We start from the raw sequence: 16,133 nt of genomic DNA, 5'->3' as shown, positions 1-16,133 counted from the left end.
TTCATTTAATGCCTGCAGACTATAAAAGAGAAACCAACCCAAAAAGTTTGGTTGATTAGTCTGTGGCATTCTTTTAAACTGTTGCTTATGGCGGTCTCTGTGAGCTTCTCAGTGACATTCAGCCATCCAGGTATCCCGCCTGCAGTAGACGGAATGTGGCAATGGAACGCTGGCTGCGCGTGTCATAATAGGCTCTGAGCCTTTATATACCTGCGCACAGCAGCAGCCACCTTCAGTCTGCTGCTGGACAGCCAGCAGCAGCAGCAGCAGGAGAGGTAATTAATCAGCAACCCTCCTGCTAAGGGTAGACAGCTGCTCGTTCCACCCCCCCCCCCGCCTTAATTGGTTCTCCTCCCTTCCAACGGTGTTGAGGCGGGTGGGAACAGCCGGGGGTTGAGGGTACTGTGCTAAAAGAGGTGGAGTTATGCAGATCTAAAACGCGTGGATTGCAGCAGCAGCAAGCCGAAAAGTGCAGGCATGTGAGGGATCTAGAGGTTGACAGCATGTCTTCTTAACGGGAGTCCAGGTGGCCATCTCCACAAATGGACTTTTCAGAATCCTTGGGTGGCACCGTAGTCGGAAACCAATTCTGGTTATCGCTTCTCGGCCTTTTGGCTAAGATCAAGTGTAGTATCTGTTCTTATCAGTTTAATATCTGATACGTCCCCTATCTGGGGACCATATATTAAATGGATTTTTAGAACAGGGAGATGGAAAAAGAGCTTGCTCTGTCCACTCCACGCATTGACCTGGTATTGCAGTATCTCCAGGACCGGTGCACCCCTTCTTTAATGCAGTTTCTAAAATCAGAAAGAATTGAATTCAATGCTTTTTGTTCATTTTGCTTGTTTGTCGGATTTTGGGATGGACTCTTTGGCTTTGCTTTTCTTCTCCTCATTGGATTTTTCATGTTAAAAGTTGCAGAAGCCAGATGACAAGCTCATTTTGGTTCAACTTCAGCAACTGTGCATTGCATTGCCATGTAATGTAATGTAATGCAATGCTATCTATCTAGCTCTCCCTCTATACTTCCTTTTGGATAAACAGACATATTAGGCAAGCATTTTGGAGCTTTCACCTAAATAACTACAGGTGGTGAGATAAGCTGCACAATATAATTGACCTTTCAGTATATTGTTGCACACACACCATCTATTTAGCAAATGCCCTTGTTATCAACAGCAGCCTTTTAAACTCACCTGAGCTAACAGGTATGTGAGCTGGTTACTCTGCTGCGCTTAAAATTTCTTTTTTGGTTTGCTACAATGCCTTTTCTGAAACGTTGTCTCCCTCTGCTGGAACACTGACTTCTTTCATTTAATGCCTGCAGACTATAAAAGAGAAACCAACCCAAAAAGTTTGGTTGATTAGTCTGTGGCATTCTTTTAAACTGTTGCTTATGGCGGTCTCTGTGAGCTTCTCAGTGACATTCAGCCATCCAGGTATCCCGCCTGCAGTAGACGGAATGTGGCAATGGAACGCTGGCTGCGCGTGTCATAATAGGCTCTGAGCCTTTATATACCTGCGCACAGCAGCAGCCACCTTCAGTCTGCTGCTGGACAGCCAGCAGCAGCAGCAGCAGGAGAGGTAATTAATCAGCAACCCTCCTGCTAAGGGTAGACAGCTGCTCGTTCCACCCCCCCCCGCCTTAATTGGTTCTCCTCCCTTCCAACGGTGTTGAGGCGGGTGGGAACAGCCGGGGGTTGAGGGTACAGTGCTAAAAGAGGTGGAGTTATGCAGATCTAAAACGCGTGGATTGCAGCAGCAGCAAGCCGAAAAGTGCAGGCATGTGAGGGATCTAGAGGTTGACAGCATGTCTTCTTAACGGGAGTCCAGGTGGCCATCTCCACAAATGGACTTTTCAGAATCCTTGGGTGGCACCGTAGTCGGAAACCAATTCTGGTTATCGCTTCTCGGCCTTTTGGCTAAGATCAAGTGTAGTATCTGTTCTTATCAGTTTAATATCTGATACGTCCCCTATCTGGGGACCATATATTAAATGGATTTTTAGAACAGGGAGATGGAAAAAGAGCTTGCTCTGTCCACTCCACGCATTGACCTGGTATTGCAGTATCTCCAGGACCGGTGCACCCCTTCTTTAATGCAGTTTCTAAAATCAGAAAGAATTGAATTCAATGCTTTTTGTTCATTTTGCTTGTTTGTCGGATTTTGGGATGGACTCTTTGGCTTTGCTTTTCTTCTCCTCATTGGATTTTTCATGTTAAAAGTTGCAGAAGCCAGATGACAAGCTCATTTTGGTTCAACTTCAGCAACTGTGCATTGCATTGCCATGTAATGTAATGTAATGCAATGCTATCTATCTAGCTCTCCCTCTATACTTCCTTTTGGATAAACAGACATATTAGGCAAGCATTTTGGAGCTTTCACCTAAATAACTACAGGTGGTGAGATAAGCTGCACAATATAATTGACCTTTCAGTATATTGTTGCACACACACCATCTATTTAGCAAATGCCCTTGTTATCAACAGCAGCCTTTTAAACTCACCTGAGCTAACAGGTATGTGAGCTGGTTACTCTGCTGCGCTTAAAATTTCTTTTTTGGTTTGCTACAATGCCTTTTCTGAAACGTTGTCTCCCTCTGCTGGAACACTGACTTCTTTCATTTAATGCCTGCAGACTATAAAAGAGAAACCAACCTAAAAAGTTTGGTTGATTAGTCTGTGGCATTCTTTTAAACTGTTGCTTATGGCGGTCTCTGTGAGCTTCTCAGTGACATTCAGCCATCCAGGTATCCCGCCTGCAGTAGACGGAATGTGGCAATGGAACGCTGGCTGCGCGTGTCATAATAGGCTCTGAGCCTTTATATACCTGCGCACAGCAGCAGCCACCTTCAGTCTGCTGCTGGACAGCCAGCAGCAGCAGCAGCAGGAGAGGTAATTAATCAGCAACCCTCCTGCTAAGGGTAGACAGCTGCTCGTTCCACCCCCCCCCCCCGCCTTAATTGGTTCTCCTCCCTTCCAACGGTGTTGAGGCGGGTGGGAACAGCCGGGGGTTGAGGGTACTGTGCTAAAAGAGGTGGAGTTATGCAGATCTAAAACGCGTGGATTGCAGCAGCAGCAAGCCGAAAAGTGCAGGCATGTGAGGGATCTAGAGGTTGACAGCATGTCTTCTTAACGGGAGTCCAGGTGGCCATCTCCACAAATGGACTTTTCAGAATCCTTGGGTGGCACCGTAGTCGGAAACCAATTCTGGTTATCGCTTCTCGGCCTTTTGGCTAAGATCAAGTGTAGTATCTGTTCTTATCAGTTTAATATCTGATACGTCCCCTATCTGGGGACCATATATTAAATGGATTTTTAGAACAGGGAGATGGAAAAAGAGCTTGCTCTGTCCACTCCACGCATTGACCTGGTATTGCAGTATCTCCAGGACCGGTGCACCCCTTCTTTAATGCAGTTTCTAAAATCAGAAAGAATTGAATTCAATGCTTTTTGTTCATTTTGCTTGTTTGTCGGATTTTGGGATGGACTCTTTGGCTTTGCTTTTCTTCTCCTCATTGGATTTTTCATGTTAAAAGTTGCAGAAGCCAGATGACAAGCTCATTTTGGTTCAACTTCAGCAACTGTGCATTGCATTGCCATGTAATGTAATGTAATGCAATGCTATCTATCTAGCTCTCCCTCTATACTTCCTTTTGGATAAACAGACATATTAGGCAAGCATTTTGGAGCTTTCACCTAAATAACTACAGGTGGTGAGATAAGCTGCACAATATAATTGACCTTTCAGTATATTGTTGCACACACACCATCTATTTAGCAAATGCCCTTGTTATCAACAGCAGCCTTTTAAACTCACCTGAGCTAACAGGTATGTGAGCTGGTTACTCTGCTGCGCTTAAAATTTCTTTTTTGGTTTGCTACAATGCCTTTTCTGAAACGTTGTCTCCCTCTGCTGGAACACTGACTTCTTTCATTTAATGCCTGCAGACTATAAAAGAGAAACCAACCCAAAAAGTTTGGTTGATTAGTCTGTGGCATTCTTTTAAACTGTTGCTTATGGCGGTCTCTGTGAGCTTCTCAGTGATATTCAGCCATCCAGGTATCCCGCCTGCAGTAGACGGAATGTGGCAATGGAACGCTGGCTGCGCGTGTCATAATAGGCTCTGAGCCTTTATATACCTGCGCACAGCAGCAGCCACCTTCAGTCTGCTGCTGGACAGCCAGCAGCAGCAGCAGCAGGAGAGGTAATTAATCAGCAACCCTCCTGCTAAGGGTAGACAGCTGCTCGTTCCACCCCCCCCCCCCGCCTTAATTGGTTCTCCTCCCTTCCAACGGTGTTGAGGCGGGTGGGAACAGCCGGGGGTTGAGGGTACTGTGCTAAAAGAGGTGGAGTTATGCAGATCTAAAACGCGTGGATTGCAGCAGCAGCAAGCCGAAAAGTGCAGGCATGTGAGGGATCTAGAGGTTGACAGCATGTCTTCTTAACGGGAGTCCAGGTGGCCATCTCCACAAATGGACTTTTCAGAATCCTTGGGTGGCACCGTAGTCGGAAACCAATTCTGGTTATCGCTTCTCGGCCTTTTGGCTAAGATCAAGTGTAGTATCTGTTCTTATCAGTTTAATATCTGATACGTCCCCTATCTGGGGAAAATATATTAAATGGATTTTTAGAACAGGGAGATGGAAAAAGAGCTTGCTCTGTCCACTCCACGCATTGACCTGGTATTGCAGTATCTCCAGGACCGGTGCACCCCTTCTTTAATGCAGTTTCTAAAATCAGAAAGAATTGAATTCAATGCTTTTTGTTCATTTTGCTTTTTTGTCGGATTTTGGGATGGACTCTTTGGCTTTGCTTTTCTTCTCCTCATTGGATTTTTCATGTTAAAAGTTGCAGAAGCCAGATGACAAGCTCATTTTAGTTCAACTTCAGCAACTGTGCATTGCATTGCCATGTAATGTAATGTAATGCAATGCTATCTATCTAGCTCTCCCTCTATACTTCCTTTTGGATAAACAGACATATTAGGCAAGCATTTTGGAGCTTTCACCTAAATAACTACAGGTGGTGAGATAAGCTGCACAATATAATTGACCTTTCAGTATATTGTTGCACACACACCATCTATTTAGCAAATGCCCTTGTTATCAACAGCAGCCTTTTAAACTCACCTGAGCTAACAGGTATGTGAGCTGGTTACTCTGCTGCGCTTAAAATTTCTTTTTTGGTTTGCTACAATGCCTTTTCTGAAACGTTGTCTCCCTCTGCTGGAACACTGACTTCTTTCATTTAATGCCTGCAGACTATAAAAGAGAAACCAACCCAAAAAGTTTGGTTGATTAGTCTGTGGCATTCTTTTAAACTGTTGCTTATGGCGGTCTCTGTGAGCTTCTCAGTGACATTCAGCCATCCAGGTATCCCGCCTGCAGTAGACGGAATGTGGCAATGGAACGCTGGCTGCGCGTGTCATAATAGGCTCTGAGCCTTTATATACCTGCGCACAGCAGCAGCCACCTTCAGTCTGTTGCTGGACAGCCAGCAGCAGCAGCAGCAGGAGAGGTAATTAATCAGCAACCCTCCTGCTAAGGGTAGACAGCTGCTCGTTCCACCCCACCCCCCCCCGCCTTAATTGGTTCTCCTCCCTTCCAACGGTGTTGAGGCGGGTGGGAACAGCCGGGGGTTGAGGGTACTGTGCTAAAAGAGGTGGAGTTATGCAGATCTAAAACGCGTGGATTGCAGCAGCAGCAAGCCGAAAAGTGCAGGCATGTGAGGGATCTAGAGGTTGACAGCATGTCTTCTTAACGGGAGTCCAGGTGGCCATCTCCACAAATGGACTTTTCAGAATCCTTGGGTGGCACCGTAGTCGGAAACCAATTCTGGTTATCGCTTCTCGGCCTTTTGGCTAAGATCAAGTGTAGTATCTGTTCTTATCAGTTTAATATCTGATACGTCCCCTATCTGGGGACCATATATTAAATGGATTTTTAGAACAGGGAGATGGAAAAAGAGCTTGCTCTGTCCACTCCACGCATTGACCTGGTATTGCAGTATCTCCAGGACCGGTGCACCCCTTCTTTAATGCAGTTTCTAAAATCAGAAAGAATTGAATTCAATGCTTTTTGTTCATTTTGCTTGTTTGTCGGATTTTGGGATGGACTCTTTGGCTTTGCTTTTCTTCTCCTCATTGGATTTTTCATGTTAAAAGTTGCAGAAGCCAGATGACAAGCTCATTTTGGTTCAACTTCAGCAACTGTGCATTGCATTGCCATGTAATGTAATGTAATGCAATGCTATCTATCTAGCTCTCCCTCTATACTTCCTTTTGGATAAACAGACATATTAGGCAAGCATTTTGGAGCTTTCACCTAAATAACTACAGGTGGTGAGATAAGCTGCACAATATAATTGACCTTTCAGTATATTGTTGCACACACACCATCTATTTAGCAAATGCCCTTGTTATCAACAGCAGCCTTTTAAACTCACCTGAACTAACAGGTATGTGAGCTGGTTACTCTGCTGCGCTTAAAATTTCTTTTTTGGTTTGCTACAATGCCTTTTCTGAAACGTTGTCTCCCTCTGCTGGAACACTGACTTCTTTCATTTAATGCCTGCAGACTATAAAAGAGAAACCAACCCAAAAAGTTTGGTTGATTAGTCTGTGGCATTCTTTTAAACTGTTGCTTATGGCGGTCTCTGTGAGCTTCTCAGTGACATTCAGCCATCCAGGTATCCCGCCTGCAGTAGACGGAATGTGGCAATGGAACGCTGGCTGCGCGTGTCATAATAGGCTCTGAGCCTTTATATACCTGCGCACAGCAGCAGCCACCTTCAGTCTGTTGCTGGACAGCCAGCAGCAGCAGCAGCAGGAGAGGTAATTAATCAGCAACCATCCTGCTAAGGGTAGACAGCTGCTCGTTCCACCCCCCCCCCCGCCTTAATTGGTTCTCCTCCCTTCCAACGGTGTTGAGGCGGGTGGGAACAGCCGGGGGTTGAGGGTACTGTGCTAAAAGAGGTGGAGTTATGCAGATCTAAAACGCGTGGATTGCAGCAGCAGCAAGCCGAAAAGTGCAGGCATGTGAGGGATCTAGAGGTTGACAGCATGTCTTCTTAACGGGAGTCCAGGTGGCCATCTCCACAAATGGACTTTTCAGAATCCTTGGGTGGCACCGTAGTCGGAAACCAATTCTGGTTATCGCTTCTCGGCCTTTTGGCTAAGATCAAGTGTAGTATCTGTTCTTATCAGTTTAATATCTGATACGTCCCCTATCTGGGGACCATATATTAAATGGATTTTTAGAACAGGGAGATGGAAAAAGAGCTTGCTCTGTCCACTCCACGCATTGACCTGGTATTGCAGTATCTCCAGGACCGGTGCACCCCTTCTTTAATGCAGTTTCTAAAATCAGAAAGAATTGAATTCAATGCTTTTTGTTCATTTTGCTTGTTTGTCGGATTTTGGGATTGACTCTTTGGCTTTGCTTTTCTTCTCCTCATTGGATTTTTCATGTTAAAAGTTGCAGAAGCCAGATGACAAGCTCATTTTGGTTCAACTTCAGCAACTGTGCATTGCATTGCCATGTAATGTAATGTAATGCAATGCTATCTATCTAGCTCTCCCTCTATACTTCCTTTTGGATAAACAGACATATTAGGCAAGCATTTTGGAGCTTTCACCTAAATAACTACAGGTGGTGAGATAAGCTGCACAATATAATTGACCTTTCAGTATATTGTTGCACACACACCATCTATTTAGCAAATGCCCTTGTTATCAACAGCAGCCTTTTAAACTCACCTGAGCTAACAGGTATGTGAGCTGGTTACTCTGCTGCGCTTAAAATTTCTTTTTTGGTTTGCTACAATGCCTTTTCTGAAACGTTGTCTCCCTCTGCTGGAACACTGACTTCTTTCATTTAATGCCTGCAGACTATAAAAGAGAAACCAACCCAAAAAGTTTGGTTGATTAGTCTGTGGCATTCTTTTAAACTGTTGCTTATGGCGGTCTCTGTGAGCTTCTCAGTGACATTCAGCCATCCAGGTATCCCGCCTGCAGTAGACGGAATGTGGCAATGGAATGCTGGCTGCGCATGTCATAATAGGCTCTGAGCCTTTATATACCTGCGCACAGCAGCAGCCACCTTCAGTCTGCTGCTGGACAGCCAGCAGCAGCAGCAGCAGGAGAGGTAATTAATCAGCAACCCTCCTGCTAAGGGTAGACAGCTGCTCGTTCCACCCCCCCCCCCGCCTTAATTGGTTCTCCTCCCTTCCAACGGTGTTGAGGCGGGTGGGAACAGCCGGGGGTTGAGGGTACTGTGCTAAAAGAGGTGGAGTTATGCAGATCTAAAACGCGTGGATTGCAGCAGCAGCAAGCCGAAAAGTGCAGGCATGTGAGGGATCTAGAGGTTGACAGCATGTCTTCTTAACGGGAGTCCAGGTGGCCATCTCCACAAATGGACTTTTCAGAATCCTTGGGTGGCACCGTAGTCGGAAACCAATTCTGGTTATCGCTTCTCGGCCTTTTGGCTAAGATCAAGTGTAGTATCTGTTCTTATCAGTTTAATATCTGATACGTCCCCTATCAGGGGACCATATATTAAATGGATTTTTAGAACAGGGAGATGGAAAAAGAGCTTGCTCTGTCCACTCCACGCATTGACCTGGTATTGCAGTATCTCCAGGACCGGTGCACCCCTTCTTTAATGCAGTTTCAAAAATCAGAAAGAATTGAATTCAATGCTTTTTGTTCATTTTGCTTGTTTGTCGGATTTTGGGATGGACTCTTTGGCTTTGCTTTTCTTCTCCTCATTGGATTTTTCATGTTAAAAGTTGCAGAAGCCAGATGACAAGCTCATTTTGGTTCAACTTCAGCAACTGTGCATTGCATTGCCATGTAATGTAATGTAATGCAATGCTATCTATCTAGCTCTCCCTCTATACTTCCTTTTGGATAAACAGACATATTAGGCAAGCATTTTGGAGCTTTCACCTAAATAACTACAGGTGGTGAGATAAGCTGCACAATATAATTGACCTTTCAGTATATTGTTGCACACACACCATCTATTTAGCAAATGCCCTTGTTATCAACAGCAGCCTTTTAAACTCACCTGAGCTAACAGGTATGTGAGCTGGTTACTCTGCTGCGCTTAAAATTTCTTTTTTGGTTTGCTACAATGCCTTTTCTGAAACGTTGTCTCCCTCTGCTGGAACACTGACTTCTTTCATTTAATGCCTGCAGACTATAAAAGAGAAACCAACCCAAAAAGTTTGGTTGATTAGTCTGTGGCATTCTTTTAAACTGTTGCTTATGGCGGTCTCTGTGAGCTTCTCAGTGACATTCAGCCATCCAGGTATCCAGCCTGCAGTAGACGGAATGTGGCAATGGAACGCTGGCTGCGCGTGTCATAATAGGCTCTGAGCCTTTATATACCTGCGCACAGCAGCAGCCACCTTCAGTCTGTTGCTGGACAGCCAGCAGCAGCAGCAGCAGGAGAGGTAATTAATCAGCAACCCTCCTGCTAAGGGTAGACAGCTGCTCGTTCCACCCCCCCCCCCGCCTTAATTGGTTCTCCTCCCTTCCAACGGTGTTGAGGCGGGTGGGAACAGCCGGGGGTTGAGGGTACTGTGCTAAAAGAGGTGGAGTTATGCAGATCTAAAACGCGTGGATTGCAGCAGCAGCAAGCCGAAAAGTGCAGGCATGTGAGGGATCTAGAGGTTGACAGCATGTCTTCTTAACGGGAGTCCAGGTGGCCATCTCCACAAATGGACTTTTCAGAATCCTTGGGTGGCACCGTAGTCGGAAACCAATTCTGGTTATCGCTTCTCGGCCTTTTGGCTAAGATCAAGTGTAGTATCTGTTCTTATCAGTTTAATATCTGATACGTCCCCTATCTGGGGACCATATATTAAATGGATTTTTAGAACAGGGAGATGGAAAAAGAGCTTGCTCTGTCCACTCCACGCATTGACCTGGTATTGCAGTATCTCCAGGACCGGTGCACCCCTTCTTTAATGCAGTTTCTAAAATCAGAAAGAATTGAATTCAATGCTTTTTGTTCATTTTGCTTGTTTGTCGGATTTTGGGATGGACTCTTTGGCTTTGCTTTTCTTCTCCTCATTGGATTTTTCATGTTAAAAGTTGCAGAAGCCAGATGACAAGCTCATTTTGGTTCAACTTCAGCAACTGTGCATTGCATTGCCATGTAATGTAATGTAATGCAATGCTATCTATCTAGCTCTCCCTCTATACTTCCTTTTGGATAAACAGACATATTAGGCAAGCATTTTGGAGCTTTCACCTAAATAACTACAGGTGGTGAGATAAGCTGCACAATATAATTGACCTTTCAGTATATTGTTGCACACACACCATCTATTTAGCAAATGCCCTTGTTATCAACAGCAGCCTTTTAAACTCACCTGAGCTAACAGGTATGTGAGCTGGTTACTCTGCTGCGCTTAAAATTTCTTTTTTGGTTTGCTACAATGCCTTTTCTGAAACGTTGTCTCCCTCTGCTGGAACACTGACTTCTTTCATTTAATGCCTGCAGACTATAAAAGAGAAACCAACCCAAAAAGTTTGGTTGATTAGTCTGTGGCATTCTTTTAAACTGTTGCTTATGGCGGTCTCTGTGAGCTTCTCAGTGACATTCAGCCATCCAGGTATCCCGCCTGCAGTAGACGGAATGTGGCAATGGAACGCTGGCTGCGCGTGTCATAATAGGCTCTGAGCCTTTATATACCTGCGCACAGCAGCAGCCACCTTCAGTCTGCTGCTGGACAGCCAGCAGCAGCAGCAGCAGGAGAGGTAATTAATCAGCAACCCTCCTGCTAAGGGTAGACAGCTGCTCGTTCCACCCCCCCCCCCGCCTTAATTGGTTCTCCTCCCTTCCAACGGTGTTGAGGCGGGTGGGAACAGCCGGGGGTTGAGGGTACTGTGCTAAAAGAGGTGGAGTTATGCAGATCTAAAACGCGTGGATTGCAGCAGCAGCAAGCCGAAAAGTGCAGGCATGTGAGGGATCTAGAGGTTGACAGCATGTCTTCTTAACGGGAGTCAGGTGGCCATCTCCACAAATGGACTTTTCAGAATCCTTGGGTGGCACCGTAGTCGGAAACCAATTCTGGTTATCGCTTCTCGGCCTTTTGGCTAAGATCAAGTGTAGTATCTGTTCTTATCAGTTTAATATCTGATACGTCCCCTATCTGGGGACCATATATTAAATGGATTTTTAGAACAGGGAGATGGAAAAAGAGCTTGCTCTGTCCACTCCACGCATTGACCTGGTATTGCAGTATCTCCAGGACCGGTGCACCCCTTCTTTAATGCAGTTTCTAAAATCAGAAAGAATTGAATTCAATGCTTTTTGTTCATTTTGCTTGTTTGTCGGATTTTGGGATGGACTCTTTGGCTTTGCTTTTCTTCTCCTCATTGGATTTTTCATGTTAAAAGTTGCAGAAGCCAGATGACAAGCTCATTTTGGTTCAACTTCAGCAACTGTGCATTGCATTGCCATGTAATGTAATGTAATGCAATGCTATCTATCTAGCTCTCCCTCTATACTTCCTTTTGGATAAACAGACATATTAGGCAAGCATTTTGGAGCTTTCACCTAAATAACTACAGGTGGTGAGATAAGCTGCACAATATAATTGACCTTTCAGTATATTGTTGCACACACACCATCTATTTAGCAAATGCCCTTGTTATCAACAGCAGCCTTTTAAACTCACCTGAGCTAACAGGTATGTGAGCTGGTTACTCTGCTGCGCTTAAAATTTCTTTTTTGGTTTGCTACAATGCCTTTTCTGAAACGTTGTCTCCCTCTGCTGGAACACTGACTTCTTTCATTTAATGCCTGCAGACTATAAAAGAGAAACCAACCCAAAAAGTTTGGTTGATTAGTCTGTGGCATTCTTTTAAACTGTTGCTTATGGCGGTCTCTGTGAGCTTCTCAGTGACATTCAGCCATCCAGGTATCCCGCCTGCAGTAGACGGAATGTGGCAATGGAACGCTGGCTGCGCGTGTCATAATAGGCTCTGAGCCTTTATATACCTGCGCACAGCAGCAGTCACCTTCAGTCTGCTGCTGGACAGCCAGCAGCAGCAGCAGCAGCAGGAGAGGTAATTAATCAGCAACCCTCCTGCTAAGGGTAGACAGCTGCTCGTTCCACCCCCCCCCCGCCTTAATTGGTTCTCCTCCCTTCCAACGGTGTTGAGGCGGGTGGGAACAGCCGGGGGTTGAGGGTACTGTGCTAAAAGAGGTGGAGTTATGCAGATCTAAAACGCGTGGATTGCAGCAGCAGCAAGCCGAAAAGTGCAGGCATGTGAGGGATCTAGAGGTTGACAGCATGTCTTCTTAACGGGAGTCCAGGTGGCCATCTCCACAAATGGACTTTTCAGAATCCTTGGGTGGCACCGTAGTCGGAAACCAATTCTGGTTATCGCTTCTCGGCCTTTTGGCTAAGATCAAGTGTAGTATCTGTTCTTATCAGTTTAATATCTGATACGTCCCCTATCTGGGGACCATATATTAAATGGATTTTTAGAACAGGGAGATGGAAAAAGAGCTTGCTCTGTCCACTCCACGCATTGACCTGGTATTGCAGTATCTCCAGGACTGGTGCACCCCTTCTTTAATGCAGTTTCTAAAATCAGAAAGAATTGAATTCAATGCTTTTTGTTCATTTTGCTTGTTTGTCGGATTTTGGGATGGACTCTTTGGCTTTGCTTTTCTTCTCCTCATTGGATTTTTCATGTTAAAAGTTGCAGAAGCCAGATGACAAGCTCATTTTGGTTCAACTTCAGCAACTGTGCATTGCATTGCCATGTAATGTAATGTAATGCAATGCTATCTATCTAGCTCTCCCTCTATACTTCCTTTTGGATAAACAGACATATTAGGCAAGCATTTTGGAGCTTTCACCTAAATAACTACAGGTGGTGAGATAAGCTGCACAATATAATTGACCTTTCAGTATATTGTTGCACACACACCATCTATTTAGCAAATGCCCTTGTTATCAACAGCAGCCTTTTAAACTCACCTGAGCTAACAGGTATGTGAGCTGGTTACTCTGCTGCGCTTAAAATTTCTTTTTTGGTTTGCTACAATGCCTTTTCTGAAACGTTGTCTCCCTCTGCTGGAACACTGACTTCTTTCATTTAATGCCTGCAGACTATAAAAGAGAAACCAACCCAAAAAGTTTGGTTGATTAGTCTGTGGCATTCTTTTAAACTGTTGCTTATGGCGGTCTCTGTGAGCTTCTCAGTGACATTCAGCCATCCAGGTATCCCGCCTGCAGTAGACGGAATGTGGCAATGGAACGCTGGCTGCGCGTGTCATAATAGGCTCTGAGCCTTTATATACCTGCGCACAGCAGCAGCCACCTTCAGTCTGCTGCTGGACAGCCAGCAGCAGCAGCAGCAGGAGAGGTAATTAATCAGCAACCCTCCTGCTAAGGGTAGACAGCTGCTCGTTCCACCCCCCCCCCCCGCCTTAATTGGTTCTCCTCCCTTCCAACGGTGTTGAGGCGGGTGGGAACAGCCGGGGGTTGAGGGTACTGTGCTAAAAGAGGTGGAGTTATGCAGATCTAAAACCCGTGGATTGCAGCAGCAGCAAGCCGAAAAGTGCAGGCATGTGAGGGATCTAGAGGTTGACAGCATGTCTTCTTAACGGGAGTCCAGGTGGCCATCTCCACAAATGGACTTTTCAGAATCCTTGGGTGGCACCGTAGTCGGAAACCAATTCTGGTTATCGCTTCTCGGCCTTTTGGCTAAGATCAAGTGTAGTATCTGTTCTTATCAGTTTAATATCTGATACGTCCCCTATCTGGGGACCATATATTAAATGGATTTTTAGAACAGGGAGATGGAAAAAGAGCTTGCTCTGTCCACTCCACGCATTGACCTGGTATTGCAGTATCTCCAGGACCGGTGCACCCCTTCTTTAATGCAGTTTCTAAAATCAGAAAGAATTGAATTCAATGCTTTTTGTTCATTTTGCTTGTTTGTCGGATTTTGGGATGGACTCTTTGGCTTTGCTTTTCTTCTCCTCATTGGATTTTTCATGTTAAAAGTTGCAGAAGCCAGATGACAAGCTCATTTTGGTTCAACTTCAGCAACTGTGCATTGCATTGCCATGTAATGTAATGTAATGCAATGCTATCTATCTAGCTCTCCCTCTATACTTCCTTTTGGATAAACAGACATATTAGGCAAGCATTTTGGAGCTTTCACCTAAATAACTACAGGTGGTGAGATAAGCTGCACAATATAATTGACCTTTCAGTATATTGTTGCACACACACCATCTATTTAGCAAATGCCCTTGTTATCAACAGCAGCCTTTTAAACTCACCTGAGCTAACAGGTATGTGAGCTGGTTACTCTGCTGCGCTTAAAATTTCTTTTTGGGTTTGCTACAATGCCTTTTCTGAAACGTTGTCTCCCTCTGCTGGAACACTGACTTCTTTCATTTAATGCCTGCAGACTATAAAAGAGAAACCAACCCAAAAAGTTTGGTTGATTAGTCTGTGGCATTCTTTTAAACTGTTGCTTATGGCGGTCTCTGTGAGCTTCTCAGTGACATTCAGCCATCCAGGTATCCCGCCTGCAGTAGACGGAATGTGGCAATGGAACGCTGGCTGCGCGTGTCATAATAGGCTCTGAGCCTTTATATACCTGCGCACAGCAGCAGCCACCTTCAGTCTGCTGCTGGACAGCCAGCAGCAGCAGCAGCAGGAGAGGTAATTAATCAGCAACCCTCCTGCTAAGGGTAGACAGCTGCTCGTTCCACCCCCCCCCCCGCCTTAATTGGTTCTACTCCCTTCCAACGGTGTTGAGGCGGGTGGGAACAGCCGGGGGTTGAGGGTACTGTGCTAAAAGAGGTGGAGTTATGCAGATCTAAAACGCGTGGATTGCAGCAGCAGCAAGCCGAAAAGTGCAGGCATGTGAGGGATCTAGAGGTTGACAGCATGTCTTCTTAACGGGAGTCCAGGTGGCCATCTCCACAAATGGACTTTTCAGAATCCTTGGGTGGCACCGTAGTCGGAAACCAATTCTGGTTATCGCTTCTCGGCCTTTTGGCTAAGATCAAGTGTAGTATCTGTTCTTATCAGTTTAATATCTGATACGTCCCCTATCTGGGGACCATATATTAAATGGATTTTTAGAACAGGGAGATGGAAAAAGAGCTTGCTCTGTCCACTCCACGCATTGACCTGGTATTGCAGTATCTCCAGGACCGGTGCACCCCTTCTTTAATGCAGTTTCTAAAATCAGAAAGAATTGAATTCAATGCTTTTTGTTCATTTTGCTTGTTTGTCGGATTTTGGGATGGACTCTTTGGCTTTGCTTTTCTTCTCCTCATTGGATTTTTCATGTTAAAAGTTGCAGAAGCCAGATGACAAGCTCATTTTGGTTCAACTTCAGCAACTGTGCATTGCATTGCCATGTAATGTAATGTAATGCAATGCTATCTATCTAGCTCTCCCTCTATACTTCCTTTTGGATAAACAGACATATTAGGCAAGCATTTTGGAGCTTTCACCTAAATAACTACAGGTGGTGAGATAAGCTGCACAATATAATTGACCTTTCAGTATATTGTTGCACACACACCATCTATTTAGCAAATGCCCTTGTTATCAACAGCAGCCTTTTAAACTCACCTGAGCTAACAGGTATGTGAGCTGGTTACTCTGCTGCGCTTAAAATTTCTTTTTTGGTTTGCTACAATGCCTTTTCTGAAACGTTGTCTCCCTCTGCTGGAACACTGACTTCTTTCATTTAATGCCTGCAGACTATAAAAGAGAAACCAACCCAAAAAGTTTGGTTGATTAGTCTGTGGCATTCTTTTAAACTGTTGCTTATGGCGGTCTCTGTGAGCTTCTCAGTGACATTCAGCCATCCAGGTATCCCGCCTGCAGTAGACGGAATGTGGCAATGGAACGCTGGCTGCGCGTGTCATAATAGGCTCTGAGCCTTTATATACCTGCGCACAGCAGCAGCCACCTTCAGTCTGCTGCTGGACAGCCAGCAGCAGCAGCAGCAGGAGAGGTAATTAATCAGCAACCCTCCTGCTAAGGGTAGACAGCTGCTCGTTCCACCCCCCCCCCCCGCCTTAATTGGTTCTCCTCCCTTCCAACGGTGTTGAGGCGGGTGGGAA

At 45.3% G+C, this 16,133-nt stretch overlaps 12 non-coding genes across 12 annotated transcripts; all 12 read left to right on the top strand.

Annotated features, from left to right (window-relative positions):
- The first annotated feature begins 595 nt into the window (after window positions 1–595).
- On the top strand, window positions 596–786 carry LOC141187841 (U2 spliceosomal RNA). The gene has a single exon (XR_012261988.1). It is a non-coding gene; the product is annotated as a U2 spliceosomal RNA (small nuclear RNA).
- Window positions 787–1,905: 1,119 nt separating this feature from the next.
- On the top strand, window positions 1,906–2,096 carry LOC141187840 (U2 spliceosomal RNA). Its single transcript, XR_012261987.1, has one exon. It is a non-coding gene; the product is annotated as a U2 spliceosomal RNA (small nuclear RNA).
- A 1,122-nt stretch (window positions 2,097–3,218) lies between these two features.
- LOC141187839 (U2 spliceosomal RNA) lies at window positions 3,219–3,409 on the top strand. The gene has a single exon (XR_012261986.1). It is a non-coding gene; the product is annotated as a U2 spliceosomal RNA (small nuclear RNA).
- Window positions 3,410–4,531: 1,122 nt separating this feature from the next.
- On the top strand, window positions 4,532–4,722 carry LOC141184419 (U2 spliceosomal RNA). Its single transcript, XR_012259176.1, has one exon. It is a non-coding gene; the product is annotated as a U2 spliceosomal RNA (small nuclear RNA).
- A 1,124-nt stretch (window positions 4,723–5,846) lies between these two features.
- Window positions 5,847–6,037, top strand: LOC141187837 (U2 spliceosomal RNA). Its single transcript, XR_012261985.1, has one exon. It is a non-coding gene; the product is annotated as a U2 spliceosomal RNA (small nuclear RNA).
- A 1,121-nt stretch (window positions 6,038–7,158) lies between these two features.
- Window positions 7,159–7,349, top strand: LOC141187836 (U2 spliceosomal RNA). Its single transcript, XR_012261984.1, has one exon. It is a non-coding gene; the product is annotated as a U2 spliceosomal RNA (small nuclear RNA).
- A 1,121-nt stretch (window positions 7,350–8,470) lies between these two features.
- On the top strand, window positions 8,471–8,661 carry LOC141187626 (U2 spliceosomal RNA). Its single transcript, XR_012261795.1, has one exon. It is a non-coding gene; the product is annotated as a U2 spliceosomal RNA (small nuclear RNA).
- Window positions 8,662–9,782: 1,121 nt separating this feature from the next.
- On the top strand, window positions 9,783–9,973 carry LOC141187835 (U2 spliceosomal RNA). The gene has a single exon (XR_012261983.1). It is a non-coding gene; the product is annotated as a U2 spliceosomal RNA (small nuclear RNA).
- A 1,120-nt stretch (window positions 9,974–11,093) lies between these two features.
- LOC141187834 (U2 spliceosomal RNA) lies at window positions 11,094–11,284 on the top strand. The gene has a single exon (XR_012261982.1). It is a non-coding gene; the product is annotated as a U2 spliceosomal RNA (small nuclear RNA).
- A 1,123-nt stretch (window positions 11,285–12,407) lies between these two features.
- Window positions 12,408–12,598, top strand: LOC141184234 (U2 spliceosomal RNA). Its single transcript, XR_012259009.1, has one exon. It is a non-coding gene; the product is annotated as a U2 spliceosomal RNA (small nuclear RNA).
- Window positions 12,599–13,720: 1,122 nt separating this feature from the next.
- Window positions 13,721–13,911, top strand: LOC141187833 (U2 spliceosomal RNA). Its single transcript, XR_012261981.1, has one exon. It is a non-coding gene; the product is annotated as a U2 spliceosomal RNA (small nuclear RNA).
- A 1,121-nt stretch (window positions 13,912–15,032) lies between these two features.
- LOC141187832 (U2 spliceosomal RNA) lies at window positions 15,033–15,223 on the top strand. Its single transcript, XR_012261980.1, has one exon. It is a non-coding gene; the product is annotated as a U2 spliceosomal RNA (small nuclear RNA).
- The last annotated feature ends 910 nt before the right edge of the window (window positions 15,224–16,133 follow it).

This window comes from Phyllobates terribilis, unplaced genomic scaffold, assembly GCF_046119375.1.
Source record: "Phyllobates terribilis strain yellow unplaced genomic scaffold, ASM4611937v1 Scaffold_40__1_contigs__length_11209783, whole genome shotgun sequence".
Taxonomy (NCBI): Eukaryota; Metazoa; Chordata; class Amphibia; order Anura; family Dendrobatidae; genus Phyllobates; species Phyllobates terribilis.
The sequence above is the reverse complement of the archived record's forward strand: the minus strand, read 5'-3'. Positions and strand labels throughout refer to the sequence as shown.